The sequence below is a fragment of the Acinonyx jubatus genome, chromosome C1, assembly GCF_027475565.1.
Source record: "Acinonyx jubatus isolate Ajub_Pintada_27869175 chromosome C1, VMU_Ajub_asm_v1.0, whole genome shotgun sequence".
NCBI classification, from domain to species: domain Eukaryota; kingdom Metazoa; phylum Chordata; class Mammalia; order Carnivora; family Felidae; genus Acinonyx; species Acinonyx jubatus.
The window spans coordinates 97412927-97437116 of NC_069381.1; the positions used below are offsets into that span (position 1 = coordinate 97412927).

The 24190-nt window shown below is 42.7% G+C and overlaps 1 long non-coding RNA gene across 1 annotated transcript in view; it reads left to right on the top strand.

Moving 5' to 3' along the window:
• Positions 1–24190, top strand: part of LOC113599174 (uncharacterized) — a 113932-nt gene that overhangs the window by 38738 nt on the left and 51004 nt on the right. The window lies entirely within an intron of this gene.

Here is a 24190-nt window from a genome sequence, read left to right on the forward strand (position 1 = left end):
TCAAGGCCCTCAGTGATCAGAACTCCACCTACCCTAACCCTTTTCAGCTTTGTCCTTGTCTTACACCACTGCTGCCCTATGGAATACCTTTTCCTATTTGGCCTGTCGAAACCTGCCCACTAAGGCCCAGTGCAGATACAATTTCCATGAAGCATTTCCTGATTCACTTGGTTGTAATTAATCATCTTTTCTTTTGGACTCCCATAGGGTGTAATTTATATTTCCACTCTACTCCTTTTGGCTCTGTGTTTGCTTTGGTTAATCTGTCACCAGATTTCTTCCATTCAGCTGGAGGATAAACCCACAAACAAATTGTTAGCTGAATTGTTGACTATAGGAGATGTTGGCACCTGGTGGTAGAAAATACCTGGGTGGGGACAGAGCACGTGTGGGAAACAGCTGCAGGAGAGGCTGTTGGAGTTGAATTGAGAGAAGGTGTGTGGGGGCAATACGCCAGGGCAGCTTGTCAGGGCGACCATGCTGGCTTTCTAGGCGCTGGAGATACACGGCAGCCAATGGTCCTGGGAGGGCGTCTGCTCTTTAGAGAATATGTGGACCTCATCTGAGTGGAGTCAGATTAAAGATTAGCCAGCTCCACAACTCCGTGGGCCGTGCTGCCTCAGAGACACAAGACCGTGGTGGCACTCCCCCCTCTCACTAAGGGGTCACAGAGTTGAACACAGGCTCCAACCCCACAGTTGGCCGGCAGGCAGGCGAAGGACAGAGTGAGAGGGAGGGAAACCCCTCTCTATGCACCCAATGTCTGTGGGTGCGGCGGGTGTTTCCACCTGCACATGGCTTTGAAGGGAGTCCTCTGGGCCTGTGATGGGCAAGAGAGGCTAAGTCTTGGGGCAAAGGAAAAACGTGTCCAACTCATCCTCTGTCACAATTCTGTCTCAGACACAAAGCTGCTCCCTCTTTCTTGCTGGCTTTTCTCTTGTTAATTCCTTCTCTCCTCTTCTTCCTCGCGTGTCTGAGTCACCTTATGCCACCTTGCCTTTGGTAATTGTCCCAGTGCCCAGACAGCAGCTTCCTCGTTCCAGGCTAATGTTCACAAACATAACTTATTTTTCTAGACTAAGTATGTGGTAATCCCCGATGACAAGTATCAGGAAAGCCACATAAGCGGTGTTTCTATCACACAGGATTTGGGAATGAAGGATCAGAGACGTGACTGTCCGGATACTGACTGTGTCTACACTCTCCCATCACAGTTGGGGTGGTAATGCAAAATGCACCATTTTCTTACTTTGGCTTTGGTCGACCTCCATAGGAAATTATCACTGTTTTACTTGATTAGCTTTTGATGGACCACTTTTCTGGAGAGGTAACATGTAAGGTGCCCCATGAGGCCCAGGGAGGGGTTCGTATTGCAGAATGTTTCTCTGTTCATGAAAGAGGGCTGTCCTGTGGCACTCTCCAACTTTCTTTGCTTTTATTTCATAACACCAAGCACACCTCATAATTCTTTATCTCGTAGGTTCACCACAGGAGATGTGGTGGCCAGCAGACCTGAGAATCCAGCCTACTCAATAATCATATTTCTCATGGTAAATCTAAAACTTGGAATGTGCCTTGGGAGAGAAAGGAGAGAAATGACAGGAGACTGGAGGTAGGACTACGTACTCGTCTCCTGTTCCCTGGTCCCACCCTCTACCCGTCAGTTCACACGTATTCTTATCTAAATGAATAAATGGAGAGCCCTAAAGAGTAAAGATAAAAGCACAAAAGAGCAACCATTGGCCAGACAGGAGCAGGTGGAGTGGGGAGAAGCTTTGCTGAGAAACCATGGAAGGATTTGAGGCAGGTTGTTGATGGAGCCTGAGGCTTTTTGAGGCCCTAACTGGGGGAGCCTCATCCCTTACTCCATCGTCTACCACTGCCTGTGATTGGAGATTGAACTCAGACAGCCCACTTCAGTAATTTATAGTCTACTTCCTGTTCCCTAGTATGCATGAGTAATCAAATCAATTAACCCCTGGATTTTAATAAAAAGAAAAGAAGTCCCTCTTGGGGCACAGGGATCAGATGGAAAACACAGAAAGACGGCTATAATCTAGTTATTCTTTCCTCACCCCTGGTGTGGCATGCTGCCGCCATGGTTGGGGGTTGTTGCTCGTGAAGTGGTGAGCAACTTTCCGTCTGCTGTGTAGGGGGAAAACCTCCAAACTAGAGCTGGGTCTGTGGGTGTCTGATGAAAGGAAGGCAGCAACCCAGGTTTGAGAGCTCAGATTGTTTAGGGTGTCTTCCTTTCCATAGCTGTCCATTAAATACTCCTATTCCCATCGTCCTCCAAATCATCAGAGTATCACTGGTAGACCTTCCCTGTTAACTCCTGTTAAGGTGGACAGTGCCTTAGCTCTATACACCTTATTGACCCTTCTTCCCTCCTACAACATAGTAACATTACTGTGGTTTAATTTCTCTAACTTCCGTAAAAATAAGTACACCCTTTTCTTGTTTTGTCATTTCTGATTTCTTACTTCATGAAGGCTAATAAAAGCCCTAAACTTCTAAAAAATAAAAAAAAAATAAATAAAAAAAAAGCCCTACGCTTCTTTCTGCTCTTCCTCACCGTTCTATCCCTCAACTATAATCAGCCATGCTTTTTCTTTTGCATTTCCAAAATTGGCAACATTCTGTTTCATAACTGTTATGATGTCTGCCATAATTTGTCTATAGCTTTATTCTGTAAGGTAAAAATCAATAAACCAAATAGACCTGAATCCGTGAAAAAAATATATGTTCTTGAACAGGAGGCCTCAATATCATAACGATCTTTTCTTCCTAAGTTAGTTTATAGATTTAATGCAATAATAAAAATACCATCAGACTTTTTTTTTACAGAGCTAGATAAATTGATTATAGAGTCCACTTCGAGGGAAAAAAGCAATAGCAGTTAGAAAAACCAAGAACAGTGGGGCCAGATTGAGGGCCTAAATCTACTAGATATTAAAAGCACATCACAAAGCTTCTCTAAGCCTTAATAAAAACAGGATGGTATTTGCCCATGAATAGACAGAACGAAGAAAAAAAGATTTTATAAAATACAGTAATATTCAATTGCATTTGGAAATTTAGTATATGATTAAGGAGAAATTCTATTAGGGACACACACATTTAGGATTATGTCTTCTTGGTAAATTAACCTTCTTAACTTTATGAAGTATCCCTCTTTATCTCTGGTAATAGTTCTTGTCTTAAATTCTACTCTGTCTGAAATTAATATAGTTACATCAGATTTCTTGTGGTCGCTGTTTGCATAGTAGATCTTTTTCCATCCTTTTGCTTTTAACCTTTTGGGACCTTGAATTTAAAGTGCGTCTGTCTTTGAACTTGTCATTATTTGAGCTAGGAGGGGGTTGCGGTTGGCTGCAATTTCAGATATTTTCACCTTTAGATTCTATTCTGATAAGTTTTGAGAATGCAGTCATTGTGAAAATGCACAGAACTGGAGGATTTCTCTGCCTGCCAGCCTGTCCTTTACTGGAAAAAACTTGGGGAAAAATCCCACTTCCAGGAATCTGCCTGGAATAAACAGTAAATATTCACTGGCAGAAATACCAAATGACACACGCACAAAATTATATATTTACTATATAAAAAACTAAAAGCAACCTTAATGTCCATCAACAGGGAACTATCCTATAAACTATGAAACATCTGTGCAAAAGAATATTGTGCAGCTACAAAGTGGCATTATCTAGGAATGGAATGATTGAGTTATATGCTTAAGTGTGTTTAGTTTTTGAAGAAACCAACAAGGTTAAAGTCCACACAAATACTGGTACATGAATGTTCATGGCAGCTTTATGTGTAATAGCCCAAATCCGGACATAACCCAAATATCCATAAGCAGGTGAATGAGTAAATAATGTGATTTATCCATTCACACTGGAATACTTTGGAATCCATTCACAAAAGGAATACTACTCAGCAATAAAAAGCAACAAACTACTTACTGATAATAGCAACCACATGGGTGAATGGTTAAAATGGTTGTGCAGGGTGAAAGAAGCCAATGAAAAAAATACATATTATTCCATTTATATAAAATTCTAGAAAATGTGATCTGATCTATAGTGACAGGAAGCGAATCAGAAATTGGTTGGGTACAAGGGTCACAGAGGGATAAATGACACAGAGGCCCAGGGACACTTACGAGAGCAGGAAAAGTGTTTGTTAGCTTGACTGGGGTGCATTACATATGTAAAAATGGATAGAAGTTTGTATTTTAGGGGCTCCTGAGTGGCTCAGTCAGTTGAGCGTATGACTCTAGATTTCCACTAGGTCATGATCCCAGGGTCATGGGGTCAGGCCCTACATTAAGGCTTAAGATTCTCCCTCTCTCGCTCTCTCTCCCTCTGCCTCTCTCCCCCACTCGTGCTTTCTCTCTCAAATTAAAAAATAAATTAAAAATAAACATTTGCCGTTTATTATTATCTTTTAACTATACCTTTAAAATTTTTTCTTCAAAAGGAATGTGAATATTTCTATGTTTTCCTATGGAGTGATGTCCAGGATACATTAAATGAAAACACGATATGAAAAGAAGTACACCTAGTATGCCACCATTTAAGAAATTTGAAGATATGGTATCTATCTGAAAGATATGGTATCTATCTGTATTTATATGTTTATTTGCTTACATAAAAAAGTAAAGGATAAACTGTAAAAGCAAGTTTTCTATAGGGAGAGGAAGGGAGTATAGTAAGAGGTGGTGATGGAAATATAAGGTCAATTCTTTAAATATATCTAATTCTATAAGTAAAGCTATTGAAACATGTAAATAGTCTATATAATTCTAAAACAAAATTAAATTTACAGAAGCAATTCTGGAAAATTGAAAGCAAAACGAAGCAAGTTATCCCAAATATAAACCCAGTTGGTGGGTGGTATTACCACGCAGAGAAAAACTACTTCAAGTAACTTTAACCATAAATATGATTATGTATCTCTAGTGGTATATACCTTAAGAAAAAAAGAATTGCCAAAAAAAATTCTTAGAATGTTTCAGTTATATTTTTCATAGTAGTGTTATTTCTGCTATTCTGTATTGTGTTTTTAATGTAGGATAAAGCAAATAAATAAGTAATTATATTTTTGTCATTGAGAACTGGTATATTCAGCCTAGAAGAAGGAGATATAAAATTAAAAAGGGCAACAAAAAGCCCTATATAGTCTTGAATTTCAATTGGAAGTAATGGCTTATCCTAAAGCAAAACAAGAAAACAAAAATATTTTCTAGCTCTTTAAACTGTAGGAGTGTAGTAACAATGACCTGGCCAGTAGTAATGAGAATCCCTATACCCAGACTGTGATCTTATAAGCACCACCGGGCACTAAATAGAACTATAGCATCTTGGAGGAAAGGCTGGTTTAAGATCTAGGGAAAGATACGTATACAATGTTGCTAGAACATTCTGCCAGGTCAGAAGCAAGAATATTGTGAAATATACTGAGGTCATGTCAAAAGCATATAGAAGCCAACCTGAAAAGGCTCTCATTGGTCAAGGATGGGGCAGTGTCAGCACAGAGCCCAACGCGGGGCTCGAACCCACGGACCGTGAGATCACGACCTGAGCCGAAGTTGGACGCTTAACTGACCAAGCCACCCAGGCGCCCCCAGTGTGATTATTAATAAGGATAATAACTGCAAGCAATGGAAACGCATCAACTACTTTAGATCCATGATTTCATAAACATATTTTTTACAACACAATAAAAATTCTTATTAGTCATCTTGGTAGGATGCTAGAGAATTAACTTGTTAATAAAAATGGGTAAGTAAAGTGAAAGAAACAACAATTTATCCTATCTTTCCTATCTGAGCTATGCTTCAGGTTAATCAGATGGTTGATGACAGGAAGTTTATCTCTACAGAAGTGTCTCAAATAATAAATGAAGAATGACAAAAGTAGAAGACCCAACTAACAATGGCTAATTAATGACCATCAAAGACTGCTAATATCACAAAAAGAGACCAGCTAACCTCCTAAAGGAAGTATACACCACTGCCTAAAGAGCAGGCTAGCCAAAAATTCAAACCTGAATCTGGCCAAACTTCTGGATCTACTTCTAATTTATAGAAAATGCAAAAGATGAATGATAACAAATGGAGATTAATTAGAAAAATCCAGATCGCAAGAAACTCATTGAGAAAAACAATTTGGTTTCTATAAAAAATAAATAAAAATAAATGCAAGAATGGAGGGAAATCCTACAAATTAAGGAGACTTGAGGGACATATCAACCCATGTTTAAAGCCCATTTGAAAGAAGAATTATTATTTAAAAGTAAAAACTGAACTATTTATGGATGTAATGATATAATGACTTGGCTATATTTCCAAACAATATAGGAGGTGAGGAGAGGAAGAAAATATCAATGAAATAAAATTTGCCATGAGGTGGATCACCGTTAAAGCTGGGTGATGATAGAGGCTCATTGTTCTACACACTATTTTTGTGTATGTTCTGAATTTTTCATAATAAAAAATGAAAAACAAACTGCAAATAACACATTTTATGACCATGAAAATATTAATCCCAGCAAAGTTGAATAGTGTGCTATGGTTTCAGAGTCCCAGTCTGTGTGTCTCTCAAATGTTTCTCATGCCAAACAAATGTAATAGATAAAAACATAAATAAACAAACATAGATACTCTTTTTCTTACAGTATACTAATTATTAATTTTTGGGGGTTACGTTTTAATGTTTTATATTTGGGCCATGTCTTTCTTAACACATTTCACCTTTCAGAATAGATCCCAGATTTGTTCTTAAAGTCCACTGACTTCTTGATTGTATTTGGGCTGGTTGCCTCATATTTGAACTTTGACATTTTAATGAAGCTTTGTATTTTTTCTGACATTTCTAATGATCCTTCTAATTGCTTTAGTATAGTCTCAAGTTTGTTTTTCCTCAGATATCAAGTGTATGGTGTCTCTTTTATAATCAAAGGCATCCCTCTTGATATCTTCCAACTTTCTGCTCCAAACTGGATTATTTATTTGCTTTCAGGGTTAGCTGTACCATTAACCATTGTCATCTGGACTTGGCTGCTTTGCTGTCCTCAGTAGGACCTCTTCTTTGTTTTATATTATCTTTTTTGGTTGAAGCTCTCACTTTTCCTGCAGTTATGTATTCAAATAATTCACTTAGAAAGGATATGTGGAAGGCAAGCTTTCTAAGGTCTTGCATGTTTAAAAAAAGATTATATTCTGTCTGTACACTTGACTGATAACTTGGTTGGATATAAAATTCCAATTTCAAAATCTTTTTTTTCGTCAAGTCTTTGAGAGTATTGCTTTACTTTCTTTTGACATAATATAGTTTCTTTTTTAAAATTTATTTAAAAATTTACATCCAAATTAGCATATAGTGCAACAATGATTTCAGGAGTAGATTCCTTAATGCCCCTTACCCGTTTAGACCACTCCCTCCCTGCCACAACCCCTCCAGTAACCCTCCGTTTGTTCCCCATATTTATGAGTTGCTTCTGTTTTGTCCCCTCCTTGTTTTTATATTATTTTTGTTTCCCTTAGCCTATGTTCATCTGTTTTGTCTCTCAAAGTCCTCATAGGAGTGAAGTCATACGATTTTTGTCTTTCTCTGACTGACTAATTTCACTTAGCACACCCTCCAATTCCATCCACGTAGTTGTAAATGGCAAGATTTCATTCTTTTTGATTGCCGAGTAATACTCCATTGTATATATATACCACATCTTCTTTATCCATTCATCCATCGATGGACATTTGGGCTCTTTCCATACTTTGGCTATTGTTGATAGTGCTGCTATAAACATGGGAGTGCGTGTGTCCCTTCAAAACAGCACACCCGTATCCCGTGGATAATGCCTAGTAGTGCAATTGCTGGGTCTTAGGGTAGTTCTAGTTTTAGCTTTTTGAGGAAACTCCATATTGTTTTCCAGAGTGGCTGCACCAGCTTGCATTCCCAATTATATTTTCTTTTGACACAATATAAATCTTGTTCTTTTATAGGACATCTTTTTTATTCCTGAAAACTCTTAGGAGTTCTTCTATATCTTTGAAGATCTAAAATTTTCCAGTGATGCCTTAGATGTGGTGTTTCTGCATTTATCCTGCTCAACACTGATAATATAATAATCACAATGAAATAAAATTTACTCATTATATGTTGAGGATTGTTGGAAGTGCTTTATATGTATTACCACATTCAACAACCCTGTGAGGTAGGTATGATTGTTTCTCCCACTTTACGTATGAGAAAACTGAAACAAAGAGGCTATATGACAAGGCCTTTTTAATTCAAATAATGTTGTATACTTTCATCTATGGAAAATTTTATTGTGTTACTTCTTTATAATCCCCCCCTTTCATTTATTTCATTTTTTCTTCTGGAATTACTATTTTAGATCTCCTGAAATGAATCTCCATATTATTTATTTTTTCTCTTATATTTTCTATATTTTTGTTCAATGTCATAAAAGATGGCCTTGTTTTTATTCCCTAATACTTCTATTTTTTTTTTCCTTTAGGAAATACATTGTTTTAGCCCCCAAAATTATGCTGTTCTCTGGTTTTCCTGTGAGTACCTTTATTAGTATAATCTCTCAGAGATACTCCTCAGGACATTTTTAAAGTTATTATTATTTTCTTAATTATCTTCGTTAATCCTGATGTCAAATTTATTTATCTTAGTGTTTCTCTTTTATGCTGTAGCTGTCCTTCAAATGTCTGGTGGTATTTGGTTATTTGTACGTATTTTTAAATGAGGAAGTAAAAAGGTTAACCATGAGCTCTATATATGTGGGTGATACTTGTTGATCGTTGGACTATTTCAAAGTTAAGTGGTGAGAATTTCATATTATATGAAATTTGGACTATTTGGCCCCATAAATGCCAAAACAAAAAAGAGTTTACTTGGGCTCTTAGCACCCATGTGAGGTAGTTCTTTTCTAAAGAAATTGAGAAGAATCCTATTTTTTCCTAAAAGTGCATGTCTAGCTGCCTTTTCCCATGGTGGTAGGAGTGAAGGTGGGAATGGCAGGCAAGTTCATTTGTTCCACATTTAAATCTTTAATCACTTTCTCAATGTTTGACTTCACTTCTCATTCCCAATCCTCATTATGTCTGCTATTCACAACTTGAAACCTTCAGAACTTGCTGGACACATCTCTGACGAAGTCTGCTCAGCACATAGTTTAATTAGGCTAGGGTTTCCCCAGTTCTGCTCATCTGTCAGCATGCCTCCACCTTCTACCAAGTGTGTTGAGATTATTCTTTTGCTGATACCTTGCCTACTGTTTTCTTCATTGTTTTGAACTTACACCTATGCTTATTCTGTTACTATAATTCTAATGAGGCCTTGGAAGAAAGGAGATAAAATGTGAGATCAGTCTGCTCTCTTAATCTGGTTGCTCCATGACTCACTCTTTTTTTTTTTTTAAGTTTTTATTTTAATTATTATTAGTTAGCATACAGTATCATATTAGTTTCAGGTATACAATATAGTGATTCAGTGATTCCCTACATCACCCAGTGCTTGCTCCATGACTCATTTTATTCATTCTGAGCTAAAATATACTCAATATCTAAACTTTAAATATTATTTTATTAGTTTTTTTCTTAAGCAAGGAGAAAATAATTCTGTAGAGATAAGTGTTCACTTACCGACCAAAATCTCCCATACTTTAAAAAAATCCTAGTCCCTCCTCAAGTTTAGTCATTATTAGAACAGTAAAAAATGGGGTGCCTGGTGGCTCAGTCAGTTGAGCATCAGACTTCTGATTTCAGCTCCGGTCATGATCCCAACCAAGGTCATGGGATTGAGCCCTGTATCTGGCTCCAAGCTCAGCATGGGATTCTCTCTCCTCTCTCCCCCACCCTCTCCTCCACTGAAGCACTCTCTCTCTCTCACTCCCTCTCTCTCTCTTTCTGTTTCTTAAGAAAAAAAAAAGTAAAAAATATCTTCTTTTTTTTTTTTTTTTAATATATGAAATTTATTGTCAAATTGGTTTCCATACAACACCCAGTGCTCATCCCAAAAGGTGCCCTCCTCAATACCCATCACCCACCCTCTCCTCCCTCCCACCCCCCATCAACCCTCAGTTTGTTCTCAGTTTTTAACAGTCTCTTATGCTTTGGCTCTCTCCCACTCTAACCTCTTTTTTTTTTTTTTTCCCTTCCCCTCCCCCATGGGTTCCTGTTAAGTTTCTCAGGATCCACATAAGAGTGAAACCATATGGTATCTGTCTTTCTCTGTATGGCTTATTTCACTTAGCATCACACTCTCCAGTTTCATCCACTTTGCTACAAAAGGCCATATTTCATTTTTTCTCATTGCCACGTAGTATTCCATTGTGTATATAAACCACAATTTCTTTATCCATTCATCAGTTGATGGACATTTAGGCTCTTTCCATAATTTGGCTGTTGTTGAGAGTGCTGCTGTGAACATTGGGGTACAAGTGCCCCTATGCATCAGTACTCCTGTATCCCTTGGATAAATTCCTAGCAGTGCTGTTGCTGGGTCATAGGGTAGATCTATTTTTAATTTTCTGAGGAACCTCCACACTGCTTCCCAGAGCGGCTGCACCAATTTGCATTCCCACCAACAGTGCAAGAGGGTTCCCGTTTCTCCACATCCTCTCCAGCATCTATAGTCTCCTGATTTGTTCATTTTGGCCACTCTGACTGGTGTGAGGTGATACCTGAGTGTGGTTTTGATTTGTATTTCCCTGATAAGGAGCGACGCTGAACATCTTTTCATGTGCCTGTTGGCCATCCAGATGTCTTCTTTAGAGAAGTGTCTATTCATGTTTTCTGCCCATTTCTTCACTGGGTTATTTGTTTTTCGGGTGTGGAGTTTGGTGAGCTCTTTATAGATTTTGGATACTAGCCCTTTGTCCGATATGTCATTTGCAAATATCTTTTCCCATTCCGTTGGTTGCCTTTTAGTTTTGTTGGTTGCCTTTTAGTTTTGTTGGTTGTTTCCTTTGCTGTGCAGAAGCTTTTTATCTTCATAAGGTCCCAGTAATTCACTTTTGCTTTTAATTCCCTTGCCTTTGGGGATGTGTTGAGTAAGAGATTGCTACGGCTGAGGTCAGAGAGGTCTTTTCCTGCTTTCTCCTCTAAGGTTTTGATGGTTTCCTGCCTCACATTCAGGTCCTTTATCCATTTTGAGTTTATTTTTGTGAATGGTGTGAGAAAGTGGTCTAGTTTCAACCTTCTGCATGTTGCTGTCCAGTTCTCCCAGCACCATTTGTTAAAGAGGCTGTCTTTTTTCCATTGGATGTTCTTTCCTGCTTTGTCAAAGATGAGTTGGCCATACGTTTGTGGGTCTAGTTCTGGGGTTTCTATTCTATTCCATTGGTCTATGTGTCTGTTTTTGTGCCAAGTAAAAAATATCTTCAACATTTATCAACATGTGAGACTCTCCCAAAGGTGGAGCCTGAAATCCCCCATACTCTGTGTTGTGGGAGGGAAAAAGAGAACAAGAGAGTGATGGGGAAGGTGGCAGGGGGGAGGGCAGAAGGGGAGCAGTGTTAACTTACTACATCTTTGTCCCCAGTAGTGGGAGGGGGAAGCTTTGGCAGCTTTGGCTCCTCAGTCTGCCTGGATGTCAGGCAAGCATCCCAGGACTCAGTCACCCCTAGACTTGGGATTTGGGGTTTTTTTTGGTCAATTTGATAATCCATTTAGCTTAGGAATTAAGGAATAGGAGCTCCAATTTGAAGGTATTATATAGGAAAGATGTTGATTTTGAATCTGTTAGAGAGGGAGATGAAGAAAGACACAATCTAGAAGACGATTTTTAAAAATAGGTACATCCAAAAAAAGCGTGTGAAAAAAGTAAATTAAAGTTACTTTTACATGGCTTATTATTGTTGAAAGTATGCCCACTTTTGTGAGTAATATCTCTTTTCCCAACACTCAAAAACCATATATAATTTTAAAACTTTATTGGGACTTCATGTCACCTGGGTCATTCTACAATCCAATAATTTTCTTGTTAAAAATTTGCCCAGCTACTACCTTGTGCTAGGTCTATTTCCCTTCATGATTCTGGAAAATTCATCTGTAACAAACCTTCAAGTTTCTGGAAATTTTCAGGATGCTAGTTTTTAAAAGTTGGGTTTAGGGATATAATTTGCATTCAGTAATATTTGCTCTGTTTAGATGTATAGTTTGCTGCATTTTATATAGTCGCATAACTACCACAATCAAGATATAGACTATTTCCATCACCCCAGAAAGTGTCCTCATTCTTTGCAGTCAGTCTCCACACCATCCCAAACCCAAGCAACCACTGGTCTTACTTCTGTCTTTATATCTTTGCCTTTTCTAAAATGTCATATGGATGGACCAATATGGTGTGTAACCTGTTGTGTCTGACTTCTTAGCATAATGTTTTTGAGAACCACCCATGTTAATGTGTGGATGGTTTATTCCTTTTAATTGCTGCATAGTGTTCTGTTGTATGGTTGTACTGTAACTTGTTTATCCATTCACTGGTGTGTGGACATTGGGTCCTTTCCACTTCAGGGCTATTATGAATAAAGCTGCTAAAAAAATTTATGCATATGTCTTTGTCAACATATGCTTTCATTGCATTTGAGTGAATACCTAGGAGTGGAATTACTGAGTCATGTGGTAAGTGTATGTTTATAACAGATTGCCAAATTGTTTTCCAAAGTGACTGTACCGTTTTGCATTCCTGCTTGCAAAATATAAGAGTTCTAGTTGCTCAGTATCCTTGCCAGTACCTGGTATTATAAGTTTTTGTTTTTAATTTTTTAAGTTGTCCTAAGAGTTGTGCAGTGATATCTCCTCATAGATTCCGTTTTTATTTCCCTAGCAACTAATGACATTGAGCATCTCTGTGGGTGCTATTTGCCATCCTTATCTCTTCTTTGGTGAAGTGGCTCTTTAAATCTTTTGCCTACTTGTTTCCTTTAATGTTTGTTTATTAACTTTATTTTGAGAGCGCACGAGAGAGAGTGTGCACATGCACATGTGCATGTGTGAGCAGGAGAGGGGCAAAGAGAGAGGGAAAGAGAAAATCCCAAGCAGGCTCCTCACGGTCAGTGCAGAACCCAACATGGGACTTAATCCCACAAACCGAACCCAACTGTGAGGTCATGACCTGAGCCAAAATCAAGAGTCCTGCACTCAACCGACCGAGCCACCCAGGCCCCTCTTTTGCCTAGTTTTCAATTGGGTTGCATGCATTCTTGTTGAGTTTTAAGAACTCTTTATATATTCTTGGTGGATTCTAAACATCGTTCTGAACACCTTACCTCTTTCAACATTCCCTTGAAGAAGTTGCTATTGTTACACCCATTTCATACATGATAAAAACAAGGTATAGAAAAGCTAAGTGACTTACCCTAAATCTCATGGCTAGCAAGTAGCCGTGCACTGGGATTTGAAACCAGGTGTTTTGATTTTAGAGGTCTTGCTCTCACCAGTGGTTTTAAACTTTCTGTAAGGAGCCAGATAGGAACTGTTTTAGGTTTTATGGACTATAAATTCGGTTGCAACTACTTGATTCTGCCATTGTAGCTCAAGGGCGGTCATAAACAACAAGTAAACAAGTGGGTGTGGCTGTGTTCCTGTATACTTTTATTTATGTACACCGAAATGTGAATTTCAGTAATTTTTACATCCATGAGTATTGCCAACCCTTGATCTAAACCATACTTCACTGCTTTCTGTTTGAACTACTTACATTTCCATTCATATGTCCCCAAACCCCAGTCTTTTTTTTTTAATATTTTTTACTGTTTATTTATTTTTGAGAGAGCAAGAGACAGAGTGGGAGCAGGCGAGGGGCAGAGAGAGAGGGAGACACAGAATCCGAAGTAGGCTCCAGGCTCTGAGCTGTCAGCCCAGAGCCCGACGCGGGGCTTGAACTCACGAACCGTGAGATCATGACCTGAGCTGAAGTCGGACGCTTACCGACTGAGCCACCCAGGCGCCCCCCCAAACCCCAGTCTTAAGCACTTCTGCAAAACATTTATCTTCTTGTCTAAAAAATGTATATTCCTTTTAGCATGTAGGTACTCAGTAGATACCTGTTGAATTGAATTCAAATAGCTGAATTGAATTGGCATATAGACGAGATAACACAGTTCATTCCTAATCCTCTCTCCAGCTATTTTTTAAGTACCTTCTCCAAGGCTGTTGTTCTTTATATGTCCTCCACAATAAGGAATTTATTATATCCTCTATAGTAGTGGGTTTTGTGATTTCATAATCATTTGTCTTCCTCTCTGGCAATTTCTGTGTCAAACCCTCTTTAACAGTTTGCAAAGCTTTCCATGATGTTCTTTTAGTTTATTATTCACGTATTAATTGAGGGTACATCCTAGGTGCTTATGACTCAGTGGCCAATAAGTCAGATTGCCTGCCTTCAAGTAGCTCAAAGCCTAAGGGAGGAGTCAGAAAAATAAATAAGCCAGTACAGTGTAGTGACATCAATGATATGACAGAGGCTGGCACAAGGGGTTATGGGAGCATTTAGAAGTCTCCCGGCTTAGGGGAATCACAGTCTACATTAGTTGACCCTTGCTAAGTGCCTTGCATTTTGGTATTGTAAGCCATAACCTCTGGAGGCAGGGATGGAGGGGATCTTCAAAACCAACTTTGGAATCACCTGTTCACTTTCTGAAACCTCCTCTTTACCCATTTTATGACTTTCAAATGTAAGAGGCAAAAACATCACCTGTCCCCTGATCCCTCTAATCGTATTCAGGAACTTCGTATATATTAAAAACACATTTTGGCTTCTCCTCACTGCATCATTCCTTCTTACCTGGGTCAGAAAGATGACCAGCAGGTCTGGAACCCTGGTGAATTTCCACTCAAATATTGATACCTGCTCTGAAAGGAGAGCAGACCTCTGGCTGGCATTGTCAGGCACGCTGTCCAGATCAGCAGATTTGCCCGTGGGTCTCCTTGAGACTGGTTTTCTGTAATTTGCCATTGCCTCTTAGTCTTTCCCAATTTGGATCTCAGGTTGTGGCTTTTTCCTTTTTTTTTTTTTTTTTTTTTTTTTGGTTTTGTTGTTGTTGTTGTTCACAATGTGGTCTTGGCCGAGATGCCTTTCTCCTTATGTTCATCAGTGGTTGGGAATATTGTTACCTGTGGTTATGCAGTTGATACCAGTACTAATGACCACTGCCTGTGTTAGTGTTTGTATTGTGGTGGGGGTTGGGGGGGGAGGAGAGGAGGGCCCTGAGGAGGAACAAATTGCTGTATTTGGAAAAGAAAGGCAGAATGGGGTGGTGTGAATGTCGGGAGAGAAGGGTTTCCAATCACTGGCTTGTTATAGACACCATCTTGAGATTATTTCCTCTTTTTATAGTCATAATTATTATGTGAACGTTTTGCATATTGATTGTACCTCTGTTCGCAGGAGCTGGAGACTGTGGCTTGTTTCTGCAAACCCCGTTGTGCTTTTAATTCCAGAGGCCATCTCTTAGTATCACTATCTCTTTGAGGGGCAAACCACCAAGAGATCCAGGCAGTCCAATAGAAAAGAAAGCCTGATAAAAATTCCCTTGTTCTTTGTACTAGAAAATAATTTTAGCATCACATTCTGTCCATCTGGACATCATTAATATTGTCAACCACTCCCTTCAGTAGCCTTTAATGTCTAAATAATTACTCCCTGTGGCCATAATCCGACATGATGTCACTCCCCTCCTGATTTGCATTTCATAGATAACAGACAGCTTGGGAATTGCAGGGGGCTTTGTGAGCTGTTCTGAAAGCCTAACACTTACTCCCACCATCACCTCGATCACATCATGTCCCCTCCTCTAAATCTGTCACCGAACCGCACAACCTCCCCCCCCCCCCCCATCAATTACCCTTTTCCTTCTGTTACACCATCCCTGGTTGTGCCGATACCAAGCTCATCATCCTGATTGATAACTGGAAGTGAAGTTGACTACTCGGGACACTTCAGTGCTTTTCTGAACGTGGGCATCTTGACAGGAAGTTCAACTCTTCATCCTGTGGGATCACCACTTCCCCCACCATGCGGATCACTTTTCCACTTTGCAGTCCCACCTCTCTGCAGGTGCACAGCCACCCGCCTTGAGTAAGCCTCGCATCCCAGCCCGGACCACTGCTCCAGGCCTGTTCACAGGTGTCTTCCCGATCACCCCCTTGTGCCCTTTACCACCCAGACACCGGCAGGCAAAGATGCCTGTCACGGAGCCAGGGGGGAGTGAGGCCAAGGTGCAGGCCATTAGGAAACAGAAAACTGTTCTCTTTTGGAACATTTATTTATTTATTTATTTTTATCTTCTCACTTAAGTTTTTCCCTTTCATTTCTCTTCTTCTTCCCCCATCACCCCGCAATCTCCCTTCTCTCTGTCCCCTGACCAACTTTTGGTGCCTCTCTTTCCAGGTAGTTATCTTGCTTCTCTGTGTCCAGGTTTGGCCTTTGTCTACACAATACCAAGCATCTGGATAGATGGTAAAAACATGCTGTCAAGTACCCAGATGTTTGGGAACATCTGGGTATTTTGGCAACCAGCAGCAACAACAGCTGCATAATGGAATTCATGTTTCCCTTTTCAGTCATCACTTGACATCGGGTGGACAGAGTCTCACCAGCCACAATCTAAGCACAGCCACTCGCTGCTGGCAATTCTGTTTTTCATCTCACATGGGGAATTATCTCTGTCAATCATTTTATTGTCGAAGAAAAGGGGAAGAAATTTGTCTCTTCTTGGGCCTGCAGTACATCATCACTCTATGCCTCAGTTCTTTTCTTATTGAAAGAGCTAGTAGGAGCTGACAATTTCTTTAACCTTTCCTACCCCAGAGGCAGGGAGAGAGAATAAGGCATGTGAAACGCTGCTTTCGCCACACGAGTCTAGAGAATCTGACAAGAACTTGTTTCCTATTAGAGTCACTCTCTCTGGTTTGAGATCTCCCCCCCCCCCCGCCCCCCGCCCATTCTCTCTCACATTCTTTGTACCACTCTATCTACAAGAGAAAGCAAAATGATGGTAGTGTATTATTCCTGCCCACAAAAGGCCCACATTATCTGTTTGTATTTTTCTCAGGTAGCTTAGAATAACACTGCTCTGCCCCAGCGGGGCCTTCAGTGGAGGGATGATCTCTAGAGGCTGCCTCAGACAGCCAAGTGTTCATTGTTATCTCTGGTTAGACCTAGCAGCCTCAGTCCCCTCCAAAGGGCTCCTGAAGCCGTAGGACATCACCACGGCAGGGTGCGCGTTAACTCTGGCTGCAGGACAAATCCCGGCAGTGTGGTTCAGTGGCTGTGCCCACCCGGGGCTATAATCAGGGTGGCGCATCTAGGTCTGCACATGCAGATTGGCGCGGCTTGATTGAAGAGTGCACTCGTGAGCGAGCCACTTTCTAGACCAAAAGATTAAGGCAATGGATGTGTTGGAGGTTTGTTTTCAGGAGATGGGACGGAATAGAGACACAGACCCCAAGTCAGTGCAGTCAGAAAATACGTCAGTCTATTTAGTGAAACCAACTCCAGGGTGAGTGCTCGCTGGCGCCACGTAGACGAGGCCTGAGTGGCGGTGGATCTCAGAGGGTCAGCAAAGAGCCACGGGGTCACGAGCCTACGCGGCGGCCCCCAGGGACACAGTGTCATCCCTACGCCACGTCCCCGGCGGTGCTCGCTCGCTCCAGGTCCCCTTCGCCATCCTCCCGCAGCCAGAGCCGATTCTGGCTCTCTGTTCTCCTGCAGTGAGGCCTCTCCCCTCTCCCCCTCTCCCCACTCTCTGCCTCCTTCCCTCCCTCCCATCCCCCTCCCTCCACCTTCTCCCAGAGGAGGTGACAGACGGGCCTGTAATTTGGTTCCATTCGCTCGACTGGAGCAACACCTGCCCCCCTCCCCTGGGACCAGAGGGTCTCATCCCAAACCCTACAAGAAGCCAAAGACAAATCCGGGCCCACATGCAAATACAATGACTCCGGGGACAGGGACACAGAGCCCGCAGCACACACCCCAGCCGCCAGCGTCCTGGCTTCTGCCTGCAAACCAAGAAAACCAAACACCTCTTGAAGTCCCAACTACCAAAAAAATCACCCAGAACTTTAATTGGGGTTTCAGAGTTTTTAAAAAATTAATCATGAGCTATTGTAGTAAGTACCATTTCCTCTTGCTCACACCACAGGCCAGAACTAAGTGCCTGGCATCAGGGGATCTGGACAGCAAAGTCCAGAAATAGAACTAGATATGAAGAACAAGGTGGGGAGACATGAGCAGGTGTGTGTGTGTGTGTGTGTGTGTGTGACTGCCGTCGGCCCGTGGCATCTGTCACACCAAGGACGCAGTAGATGTGCGATTCCTGGGTGGGCTCATTTTCTTTGTGCGAACCTTTAGTGTCTGCACCTGCCTGTCTTGTGGGAACACTCGTTTCTGTTTCCACTGACTCAGAATCGTGCAAGAGCACTGACCACAGAGGCTTTCTGACCACTTCCCAAAGTCTAGGTGTTGTCAAGGTCACCCTGCAACCGTGATTCCTTGTGGACCTTTCCCAGGCTTGGCCTGGGGCCATGCAGCTTGATGCTTTCAGCACCCAACTTCCCAAAGCCAAGCTCAGAACCACACCCCACACTTGGGCCCTAGCCACCTGCTCCACACTAGAGGGCAAGTCCAGTGGGCTGGGCCAGTGTCTGCTCCAGGGCCCAGGATGCTTAAGAGAAAATGTGTTCTTTCAATTCCTGTAGTTTTGGGTGGTGTTTTGTTTCCCACCAAAAAAAATAAACTCTTGTATTTTTTTCCTTTTTCTCTGTTTTCAAAGTATAAGGTTTTGAATTTTACTGCCCCCGCCCCAGCTTCATTTTCCATTCAGAGCTTGCCAGCCGTGTGACCTTGGGCATGTGCCTTAATTTCTCTGTGTTCCAGTGTCTTCATCTGTGATTTAGGAAAAATAAGGGCTCCTAAGTCACTGACTGTTGGGGGACCATGTGAGTAATCATCGAAAGTGCCCCGCCCAGGGTAAGTGCTAAAGTCTGTGCACTTCTTGCTGTTTTGCTGTTAGTCGCGGGGCTACAACCCAGGGAGGACAGTGTGGGCTGTCTGGGAGTCAGAGGCTTCTAGGCGGCTCTGCTGCTGACAAGGTAGGAGACTGTGGCTGAGCCACTTAAGCACTCAGGACGTCAGCTGGCCATACCTCTGTCCTGGGGGCCTGAAGGACTCACAGAGCCGGCATATGTGACAGACTTTGTGAGCTGGAAGGACCGTGCTGGGGGCATTTGTTGCTGTTGTTAATAATCCTCAAGCCTCTGCAGATGCTGCTGTCAGGGAAGGCTCGCAGGTCCTCACTTCTAATTCCGCAGAATTCTTCCTTCTCCAGAGCACCCCCTCACCCCAGTTCCCAGCCAAGAACTGGGAGAATCCACCTGGATTTTTGTTAAGAGAATCCACCTGGTTTTTTGTTTTTAAGTCTTTGAAATCTGCCTGAGTTGGGCTCTGGCAGTGTTGTCTTTTACCCTGGGTTGTAGTTAACCAGCCATCACCCACTGACTACCCAGGTGGTACCCTCACAGCAGCTTGGGGCTGTGGAATGACCTCCTGTGTTAAACTGGCCAGTTCTTGGGCATGTCCCTCCATTGACAAGGCAGGGAGAGGGTGGTAAGAGGGGCATTCATGGTGTGTGTGTGTGTGCGTGCGCGCGCGTGCGCGTGCACGTGTGAGAGAGAGAGGAGAGAGAGTGCCAAAATTAAGAATTTTTAAAATAGAGGACCATCAGGGGCACCTGGGTGGCTCAGTTGGTTAAGCGTCCGACTTCGGCTCAGGTCATGATCTCACGTTTCCTGAGTTCGAGCCCCGCATCGGGCTCTGTGCTGACCGCTAGGAGCCTGGAGCCTGCTTCAGATTCTGTCTCCCTCTCTCTGCCCCTCCCTTGCTGGTGCTCTCTCTCTGTCTCTCTCTGAAAAATAAACATTAAAAATAAATAAATAAATAAATAAATACAATGGAGAACCATCAGAAAGACGATCCAACTGGCTGGAGGAAAAGATAATTCGGAAAGGTGGGTTATGCCAGCTGTAAAATTCCCCCCAAAAATGCAGGTACTCACTGATGATATTCAGAAAATACTGCTAATTTGTTTCACACTAATAATGGTAATTTAGTTATGTTAAAAGAAGGTCCTTATCCTTTAGAGATATTTACTGATATATTTATGGATGAATGATGTGATGTTTGGAACGTGCTTCAAACAGCCCAAAGGGGTGGGGGGAAAGTGTGGATAAGAGTACAAATGAAATGTCATCATATTAGAACGCAGTGTACTATGCCCTTTGCTTTTGTAGATGTTCTTAAACTCTCCATTAAGAGTGGTTTTTAATGTAGTTACTCAGAAAATTCATGCTGATTGATTTTTACTCACCAGGCCCCAATCACTCACTCCGGAACTGAGGCAGCCTCCCCTCATAGCAGATCTCCATCGCAGCTCACCTCCCACTGCTCCAGGAATGACCCCTAACCCTCACTACTTTTATCCCCTAGGAGAGGACTCACCAGGTACTGCTCCACAGACTCAGCTCCTTCCCTTGAGTGCGTCTGACCTCCTGAGCCTTTCAGGCAGACTGATCCCCATGTCCTTTCCCCTCCCAGTTAGCCCATCTGGACCCCAGGAGATCCTGAGAGAACCTCCCCTTTCCTACATCCACCACTCTTACACCTGCCCTGTGATTCCTGATATCCTAATATCCTGTCCCTTTTTCCTAGTGTCTTTCTGGAATGATCATCAGGGAGGTGAGGAACTTCCTTCCTGATCTGGAAATACTTAGCAAAACTGGACAGGAAATTCCAACAATTCCTCTCTTCATTACCTCAAAAATAATTTAGTTGCTTAACTTTCAAAAAGCTCACCTGCTGTAAGAGCCATTATAGTAAGTGCTGCTGCACTCTTAACATGCACCGGACCTGTTCTAAGTGTTTTACATGAATTAACTTAATCTTCCTAACAATGCTACAGGGTAGGAACTACTATCGCCACCACCACCCCCATTTTACAGGTGAAAAAACTGAGGCAGAGAACTAAGTAATTTGTTTCAGGGTCACTGCCAGGTAGTGGAAGAGCTGGGGTTTGAACACAAGCGTGCTTTGTCAGAGCCCGCGCTCCTGACCACTCTGCCTGTGACAGCATCAGTGCTGAGGGCAGAAACCACGATGAGAAGATAAAAGGCGTGGGACAGGCCTCGCACATGGGGTGGCGCGGGGGCTTCAGATGTATGCGTCACTTGTAATGTATGCATTTATGTTTCATTCCATCGCATGCTGTTTACTTCCCTGTAATGTTTTCTGTCTTATAGGACAGGGATTTTTGCTGTCTGACCTCTTGTAGACCTAGCAGTGTGTCCTATGCACATGAATACAGGTGGTAGAGACCACAGATCGTTAATACACTCATGAACTATTGATGTATTATTTTTAGTTTCTCCTATATATATATATATGTATGTATATATATATATATATATATATATAGTGTCCTATATATACTATAAATGCAAAGTAATGGTAATAGCTCGCATTTATGTGGCACTTACTGTATTCTTGCTCTTCTGGCAAGCACTCTACAATATCCTGTGGAAACCTCATGATATGCATTTTAGATAGATGCATATATTGTCCCCTCCTACACATCTGAAAACGACAGCTTGAGGAGGTATGGTAACACGTTCCACATCACACATCTAGAATGGGTTGGAGCCAGAATCTAAACCTGGCCCCAGACCCCTGGGTTTCAAACACAGGGATAGGAGAAACAAATTCTGGTGTAAGGTTTGCGCGTGGGACTCAGGGAGCTGAGTGGCTAATGCTGCCCAAAGAAACCGAGGAAAGTGTTGTAAAGTGGTTACATTTGAGTTAGGTGACAATGGAATGATTGGAAGTTTCTGGGCAAAAAATAAGAACGGAGGAGAGCATCCTAGGGAGAAGGAGAGCGAGTACAAAGGCACAGATTATAAAGGACCAGGCATCTCCAGAGAAGAGAGGAAATCTGAATTTGGCAGGAACATTTAACCTCAGGGAGAATGGCTGAAGATGATGCTAGAGAGTGTCTGCAACAAGCTTGTGAAAGATTTCTATGCCTGGAGAAAAAACTTGAGCTTTATTTATAAGCAATGGGAACTCAAGGAGAGCTTTCAGGCAGGGAATGGCAGGCTATCTTTAAAAGCTGTTTCTCGGGGCATCGGGAGAATGGACCTCAATGTGCTAAGGAGTGTGGGTGGGGTAGACTGAAGAGCCAGCCCCACCGTGGTGGTGAATAGTAATGTCGCAGACAGTGTCCTCCTCCAGGAGGAGCCTGTCCACACCTGCCACCTGCCTGCAGTGTCTTCCTGCAAAGTAGAAAGAGGCTCCCCTACCACCCGATGGCTTAGTCCCAAGCCCAGGCACACGCTGAACTTGGCAAGCAGGGCACAGGCTCAGTCTTAGCCTCCACGGGTCCACTTGGTTGGGGGGCCTGCACTCCTTAGGCGTTACCTGAACTGGAGCTTCTCCTAAGCACATGCATGAGAAGATGGGGTACAAGGGCCAAAGGTAGGGTGTGTGCATGTCACGGCCCCCCTTTAGCAAAGGAAAACCACTGAGTGTGACCCCTAAAGGCAGGCACTTGGATAGACCGACAGATGTGGTTTCATGGCCCTGAGAAAGTTATGTAATTTCTCTAAGCCTCAGTTTCCTCAACTTGCTAAATGGAAGTACCTACCTCAATGGGTTATTGTGAGGATTAAAAGAGCTAAGAATGCACGTAAGAACAGGATGTGAGGGCGATCTGGCCACGACATCTGTCACCCCATTGATCACCAGGGTTGATTCGGCTGATCTGGCTGACTAGGCAGGGGTCCCCTTCCTCCCTCACCGCTCCACGTGTGTCCCTCCGAAAGCGCGCTCGGTCGAAGAGGACGACCTTCCCCGATAGAGGAGGACTGTTCTTCAGTCAAGGGCATACGAGTAGCTGTGCTCCCCTGCTAGAACCTCCAAACAAGCTCTCAAGAATGCACACAAAGGTCTTAGCGCAGTAAGCACATAGTTCACACTGACTACACGTTAGCTGTTAATGTATCTACCAAACCAACAATGAGCGAGAGCCCGTCCAGGCCTGGGAAGGGGTATTGGCTGTACATGCACTTGAGTTGGCTGTCCCCTGCCCCTCATCCCTTGCTACCCCAGACCTCAGTGGGAGGAAGACGGCAACCAGAGACAGATAGCAGTGACAGGGACTGGCTACACCACAGCACTCCTGAGGTGGGCTCTGTCTGCTTACCTCATCCTAACAGACACATGGTCATGGGGTGGGGCCACGGGAGGAAGACCCAAGAACAGGATTCAGAGGGGGAAACAGGCCTTCCGTCCTCCTCCATCCAGCTCCATTTCTTTCCATATACACCCCCTGTCCTCAGTCTGCTCTTCCTTTCCTAATCTATGCCACCACCCGTACTCTCTGCCACTGGCCCTCCCATTATCCTCCCCGCCCCCTGCCCGGGGAGGGATTTTTTGCTCAAGACTTTTGCCCCTTTTCTCTGGATGTCTCTGGACAGTGGCAGAAGCGGAGCAGTCATCTGGGCATAGAAATACCCAGCACAGGTGGCCTCGTCAGCTGGGCCAGGTGGGGCTCAGTTTTCTGGGGAGTGGCAGTGCACTGGCCAGTTGTTGGGCAGCTGGGACAGAGGGCAGAAGGTGAGAGAAACATTGGGAGGAACTGTGGTCCCCAGCGTGTCTAGGGAGGGAGCGAGCTGGGGGTGAAGGACAAGGCCCCTGGCAGTGGGGAGTGGCGAGAGATCGGCTTGGGCTGTTTTGGGTGGCTTGCGCACAAGACACGTTAACAAGATGTGAGAAGACGGCCCTCCAAGTAGCAGTGATCTTGGAAGCGGCTGGTTGGGTGGATCCAGGTGTCTGCCTCTTCTGAGAGGCCGGCCCTAACAGCAGTCACAGGGCAGCAATGCCCTCAGCTGCCGTTCTCAATTTACCCTGCTGTATTTTTCTTCACGGCAAAACTTGAAATTAAATATTGTTTACTTGTTGTCTTTTCTCCAGTAGACTTGGTCCCATCTGTTGCTCTTTTCGTGGCATCTAGAACAATGCTCAGCACACAGTAGGTCCTCAACAAATATTTGTTGAATGTAAGATTTGAATGATTGCCGTCATTCTACAGACAAGAATTATTACTCCCTTACCTGTGGCTG